This window comes from Fundulus heteroclitus, chromosome 10 (assembly GCF_011125445.2).
Source record: "Fundulus heteroclitus isolate FHET01 chromosome 10, MU-UCD_Fhet_4.1, whole genome shotgun sequence".
Lineage (NCBI taxonomy): Eukaryota > Metazoa > Chordata > Actinopteri > Cyprinodontiformes > Fundulidae > Fundulus > Fundulus heteroclitus.
In genome coordinates this window covers 1261833-1269020 of record NC_046370.1, presented here as the reverse complement: position 1 = coordinate 1269020, position 7188 = coordinate 1261833, and the positions used below count along the sequence as shown (strand labels likewise).

Below are 7188 nucleotides of genomic sequence, written 5' to 3'. Positions count from 1 at the left end.
ACTGACATTTAGTGTCAGGATGCTGGTAAAATCAACATTCACTACAGGAAGCACAGTTTTAGCCACTTTATACACTTTAAAAGAATATATGCCTCTACTTAGACATGATGTGCCTTTTTTGTCTCTTGAGGGCCGGGCAAATTGCCTTGACGGGCCAGATTCGGCCCGCTGGCCTTGAGTTTGACACGTGATTTACAGTGATTGACACAGCTTGAGATTGAATATTTGAAATGCAAAGGAACAAAAGGGTAAGTTACACATTTTATATTTTTTATTGCAATGACTTGAACACATCAATGAAGGTGTTGAAGTAAAATAAGTCCAGTGTAGATTTCATTTGATTAATGAAAGACTCATCACGCCACACCCGCTCAACAGTTATTGTTGTTAACGTGTCCGTGACAAAGTTGCACCATTCCAATCCGGTGATTGCCAGCTGACCCTGTACCTGCCAGTAGTATGCATGTGAACGCCTCAAAATAGCATGACCATCCTTAACCTTGAGGTGAGCAACCTGAGACACAGAGCGATAAGTGGTTGGGACTCCAGCTGGCGTAGTTTTTCTCCTGATGCCAGAATGTCGGGATCTGGAAGTGGTCCTACAAACATTAGTGACAAAATCATAATAATCATAAGTTTTGACAAAGGAAACAAGGTACAAAAAATAAACCAAAAGTTACACCTGTGTAAGCTCTGGAAAGTGTGGAGTGCAGATATCTTTTCCCCATAGTTTTGGGCTTCCGCACCACCACGTGGCTGACAGATTCAGGATGTATCCCCTTACAAGAAATACACAGAAAGATATGTCAAATTAAAGAACAAATAAAGGGATGGATGAGTAATTTGTTAGGACATAATGGGACTGATTTGGCACAGTTTAGATTTTTACCCAACTTGCAAATAAAACTAATTGATCGCAGTTGAACCTGTATTTTTTTCAGTGCCTACAAAAAATAAATTGTATTTGACACAAGTAATCTTACAACAAATCTTATATGGCACTTACATAAATGGCTGTGAAACACAATCAAAGGAGGAATAAATTGTTTACATAACTATAGTACTGTTATTTTAAGATCAAACATATGACGGTATATGTAATTTAGTATATGTAGTATATTTAGTATATGGTAGGATATCAAATACCAAAGGGCAATGTGTTGCACTCTTTTTTTTCTTACCTGCGTTCATGGTCTGTGCCATCTTTGTAAATCACTAGTGCAGGCCAGTGCAGGAGGAACAGTTGGTAGCTTGAGTTGGGAGTTGTGTCTGGTAAAGAAGTGCAACTGCATGATTGCTTTACCAGCTGCACAGCTACAGGAATAATCCAATAATTCAGTCTTTTCTTTTCCAACACCCAGTGATATCTAAAATAGACAAGTGTTTTAGCAACACATATATACATAAATACATATAGCATGTTTAGCTTTAAACAATAAATTCTAGTTTGAAGGTAAGGTTCAACAACAGCAGAAAAAAAAAACACAGACTATGTTGCAACCGCAACAGAAACAGAAAAGAAATAGTAACCACTGAACAGTAAGATGTTAGAATCAGCTCTGAGTAGTCCACATAATTTAACAAACTAAGTTAGGCTTTTTTAAGATGTTTGTAGTTCATAGCCTGTAGCTAGCGGTTAGCTCGCTAAGGTACGTCTTTTCTTACCTTGATAGCTGTGGTTATATTCTTTGTGGAATAACTTATCCTTTCACACATTTGTTGGTGGGCGAAGTCGCCGCTGGGACTTCCTCCGCATCAGCGAAAGAAAGTGCTGGCAAATTAAGTAAGGATGATAAAAAGGACCGGAGGAAGAAAGACATTTTTCAGAGTACTTGAATTACAGTCACCAAAACAGGGTGAAAGAGAATATTGGATTTGTGCCAGCTGTCACTGTATAAAGCCATGTTGCAGCCCTATACTGTCATTCAAGGTGTGTACTGTCAAAATACCTCAAAAATCGGTGGTGGGGTGAGCTTATCCATATTCCATGTTATCCACAAATTAATAGATAATTTGGACATTAAATGTATTAAGTAAAACAGATAACATAAGAGCTATGTAATTGTATGATTTGATTGATTGTTTTCTCTTTATCAAAGGCTCAAGCACTTATGTACTGAATTAATGAAATAATGATTGTTTTAATAAAAGTAGATGTGTTAGACAGGCTGAAAAGGAGAGGTATGTTTTGAACATGTTCAGTGAAGGATATGGAGCAATTGTCCAGCGAAGGTTAAAAAGAGGAACAAGGTCGTTGTTTACCGGAAATCAGCCCGAGAAAAAGAGGAAATAGCCTGCCTGTTGCCATGGATCAGGTCAAAAAATAGGAAGAAAACTGTTTCACTCAACTGATCTGCTTTCTGTTGACAAGGTAAAGGGGGGCTTTCTGCTGTTACCACAGTAAAGGTAGCTTTTGCAACCTCCTGACAGTTCTCAAAGCGCTTGAAAGAGACCTTTTAAAGGTGCTCGTTGCTCAGTTCTCATCTCAGAAGACAGGCAAAACAGAGCAGAACAAAGAAGACCCGAGACGGAAAGAAGATCAACTGGCCAAAGGATGAACATGGTGCTCCTGTCTCTGAGAACAACCAAGACTGAGTCGAACTATCCATTTTTTCGTGTTTTCTCCACAATTCGGGGCCCAGTGAGCTGGATGATTTCCGGCCTGTGGCACTTAATTTACATCTGATGAAGACAATGGAGCGGATCTTCCTCAATCTCCTCAGACCTCAAGTACAACACGCCCAGGACTGCCTGCAGTTTGTGTATCAGCAAGATGTAGCAGTGGAGGACATCATCCTCTACCTACTACACGAGCCCATTCCCACCTGGATTAGGGAAGTGCCACGGCAAGGATTCGCTTCCTGGACTTTTCAAGTACATTCAACACCATCCAGCCCTCCATGCTCAGAGACAAACTGAATAGTATGGGAGTGGACCCTTGCCTGGTGGCATGGATCTCCAGCTACCTCAAAGACAGGCCTAAGTATGTTAGGCTGAAAGACACCATCTCTGACACTGTGGTCGGACTGGAGGCCCCCAGGACACAGTGCTGGCACCTGTCCTCTTCAACCTATACACCTCGGACTTCTGTTACAACTCTGAGCTGTGTCACATACAGAAGTATGCAGATGACACATCCATTGTGGGGTGCATCAGGGACAACAGGGAGGAGTATTACAGGAGTCTGCTGGGGGACTTTGCCACCTGGTGCCGCACCAACCACCTGGAGCTCAACTTCTCCAAGATTAAGGAGCTGGTTATAGATTTTGGGAGGAATGGACCAAAGACTAAGCCGGTACTACTGGAGGGGGCTGAGGTGGAGGTCGTGGATTCATACAAATACCTTGGGGTGTGGCTGGACAATAAACTGGACTGGCCAACACACATCAACCACCTGCACAGGAAGACACAGAGCAGGATGTACTTCGTGAGAAGACTGAGGTCATTCAACATCTGCAACAAGCTGTTGGAGATGTTCTACCAGCCTGTGGTTGCCAGTGCCCTCTTCTACACCATGGTGTGCTGGGGGAGCAGCACATCCAAGAAGGTTACCTCCAGACTGGACAACTGGCCTGGCGAGCTGGCTCTGTGATTGGCAAGCAGCTGGACTCCCTGGGGACGGTGGCAGAGACAAGGACACTTAAACTTCTGGACATTATGGACAATGCCAGCCACCCACTGCACACTGTCTTCACCACTCAGAGGAGCCTGATCAGTGGGAGATTGCTCCTCCCCAAAATTAGAACCAACAGACTGCTGAACTCCTTTGTTCCTCAAGCTGTACAACTCCTCAGTTGGGGGAAGGAGGAGGTGATAGGAAGTGGGACAAGGGTCAGCACCCCCCCCCCTCCTTGGACATCTTGTGCAAAACATTATCTATTGTCACTCATGTGCAATATTCTTCTCTCTTACTTTGCAATAACACATGCCAACTACTGTGTACTGTGTATTTTTTTACTTATTTATAAAGTCAGTACATCTGTGCAGTACAAGTGCAATAATCCAAGCGCTCTTTACTGTGCAGATATTTTATATCTAAAGGAAACATATTCCAGAACATTGCAACTTTTCTTATGCTCTTTTGTACTATATACACTATTTTTATATTATATTGTCTGTTGTATTTTATCTTTAATGACATCTTGCTTTAACTCTGCCCTTTGTACTTTATATAAGCTACTGGAACCAGAATTTCCCTGAAGGAGTAATCCCAAAGGATAAATAAAGCTGAGTCTAAGTCTAAGTCTAAGTCAATGATCTGCAAGTCTGTCAAGAAGAATCGCTGTGGTTTTGAACTGGTCGATGAAAACAACCTGGATGTTCCAGAGATGGGAGTTGTACCTATTGGATGACAGTTCTGAAGTTGAAACAACTTGTCGAGCAAAAGAGATGAAACTCAGACACTGGTATCAAAGCAGAGGCTCAAATTGTGAGTCTTTGTGAAAGGGACATTAAAGGGACATCAGGGTTGTCATCAAGAGGAGGAAAGTTTTTCGGCTGACCAACTCCTTCACCCAGAAATCAAAGACACTTTGGGAGTGGTGGCCTAGTGGTTAGAGCAGCGCGCTTGGACTCAGAGAAGGATGCAAGTACCTGGTTCTATCCCCACTGCCTGCACTCTGTGTCCCTGAGCAAGACTCTTAACCCCCAAATGCTCCCCAGGCACCACACAGTGCCAGCCCACTGCTCCTCAAGGGGATGGTTTAAGACGCAGAAGTGAATTTCTCCATTGTTATATCAACATGTCCAATTTATTTTTATTTATTTTATTTATTTCATCTGCAGTATGGGTCAGTCTGCTCCACTGAATTTAAAAGCCTCCCCTAAACATGTTACTAAGCAGCTTTAGATAAGAGTTAGGAAGTTGATTAAATTTTAATTTGTTAAATTTATTAAATTGATTAATAATGCAGTTACTAAATCACTGCTAAAGCATACTAATTAAAGAAGCATATACAATTCTAATATAAGTTGTGGACATTAAATTATTGGGTCAGTATTTATTGTGTTCTTTAATGATTGTAAAACAGACATGGTGCATGGTTCTAGATTTATTTAGGAGGTCTTAAAAGGTTGCCTTTAGCAAAAAAAGTTAATAAACAACACCCTTAGGGACTTTTGAGTTTCTAAAAATTTACCAATCCAATATCAAGTGCAGTTGTGTAAAAGTAGCTGCCACCGTTAAACTAGGGCGGTGGTCAGGAAATAAGTGGCCCCAGGCTACTAGGTTGCCTAACTTTTCCACTGAAACAGGGTGTGGTCCTAGGAGGGAGGTGGTTAGTATATCGGCCGTGTCCTACTTATCTAGCTAAAAAGGTCTCCCAGGAACTCTAAGCAGGGTAATACTCATTAGATTCAGAGGTCTTTAGAACCCTAGCTAGGCTGAGTTTTAATCTAAATTGGGAAGGATGGAGCAGGGGATTTAGTTCAAATCTGACAACAACAGTACATCGAAAAGGTAAAAGATGTTATCTTTTTGCAATGAATCAAGCACCCACAAGTATTTCTGTAAACAAATTGCATTATGAATTGTTTTGTTTTGTGCAATCTGTAACAATGTTTATTCACATATCCTAAAGGTCTGTTTCTTTTTATAGTTTTTTTTGTTTGTTGCAGATTTGACTTTAAACCTTTGAAAAATGGCAGGTATAATCCTACTAACAGTGCTGTTTATGTCAGTTACAGGTAAGCACTAACTTAAGTCAATCTAAAATAATTTCTTAGGAATAAAATTTAACACAGTATTGTAATAGTTTACAGCTATGTGTCTATAACTGTCAATAACACTGTTTACAACATTTGAAATAATCTATCTATCTATCTATCTATCTATCTATCGATTAAAAATCAAGCAGATTGTCTGTATTGACATCATTTATATTAATTTGTATTTAATAACATCTGTGGGTTTATAAGTTAAATATATCTGTCTACACAAAAAAATCAAACTGTGGTTATGTAGTGACAGTAGTTATGTAAATGTTATATTCAATGAATTTTGTGTGTTTTTTATCAGTCAAATGACAACTCAGAATTCACGTGAGCTAATTTGTCGGTCTATATAAATGTCTATTTATCTAAAGATCTATCCATATAGCATCTACCCACCTACACAAAAAATGGTGCTTATGTATTAAATGTAGTTCTATTCATTTTATATTCATTGATTTTGGGTGTTTTTATAGGTGGAATGTCAACTGAGAATTCAGGTGAGTTGAAAGGTTAATTTATATATCTATACAAATATCAGATTGACCTAAATGTTTAATCTATCTGTCAATTTTCAATTCAATTCAATTTCATTTATATAGCGCCAATTCATGAAACATTTCATCTCAAGGCACTTTACAAAGTCAAAATCAATCAGATTGGTCAAAAAATGTCCTATATAAGGAAACCAGCTGATTGCATCAAAGTCTTGACAAGCAGCATTCACTCCTGAAGAAGCGTAGAGCTACAGGGAGAGTTGTCTGCATTGTCCATGGCTTTGCAGCAATCCCTCATACTGAGCAAGCATGAAGCGACAGCGGAAAGAAAAACTCCCCATTAACAGGAAGGAAAAACCTCCAGCAGAACCGGGCTCAGTATGAACGGTCATCTGCCTCGACCGACTGGGGGTTACAGAAGACAGAGCAGAGACACAACAAGACAGACAAAAAAGCACAGAAGCAAAGTCTATATAATTGTCATCATCTATAGATATATCAAGCTAAACTGAAAAATGGAAATATTCAAATATTTACACAAAGATTAAACTGCTCTTATGTATTGTCAGTAGTATTTTTATTCTTTATTCAATGATGTCTGTGTTTTTATAGGTGGAATATCAACTGAGAAAGCTGGTGAGCTTAAATTTCTATCTATCTACACAAAAAATTAAATGGTGCTTATGTAATTGACAGTAACTATATAAATGTTATGTTCAGTTATGGAGTGACAGTAGTTATATGAATGTTATATTCAAATGAATTCTATGTTTTTTATAGGTCAAATAACAACTCAGAAATCAGGTGAGCTGACTGTTTAATTTGTCAGTCTAAATAACTGTCATGTTGTATGTAATGACATCTTTGTGTTGAGGGGGCAACAACTTCACATGTTGTCTAAGCTATTATTTAACAAATACATCAATCTATCAATCAATTCAAACTTTTATATTATATTATATTCTTTTATATTGACATCACC

General features: G+C 39.1%; 2 long non-coding RNA genes across 3 annotated transcripts; one reads left to right on the top strand and one right to left on the bottom strand.

Annotated features, from left to right (window-relative positions):
• Positions 1-211: 211 nt before the first annotated feature.
• Positions 212-3459, bottom strand: LOC110368571. Of its 2 annotated transcripts, XR_002428196.2 has the most exons (4): positions 1666-3459; positions 1182-1367; positions 683-779; positions 212-599 (listed from the first exon to the last, which is right to left on the bottom strand). It is a non-coding gene; the product is annotated as an uncharacterized LOC110368571 (long non-coding RNA). The 2 variants fall into 2 exon arrangements; XR_002428195.2 differs by having other exon boundaries at positions 1182-3459.
• Positions 3460-5427: 1968 nt separating this feature from the next.
• On the top strand, positions 5428-7075 carry LOC118564322. The gene is made up of 3 exons (XR_004931763.1): positions 5428-5685; positions 6186-6209; positions 6987-7075. It is a non-coding gene; the product is annotated as an uncharacterized LOC118564322 (long non-coding RNA).
• The last annotated feature ends 113 nt before the right edge of the window (positions 7076-7188 follow it).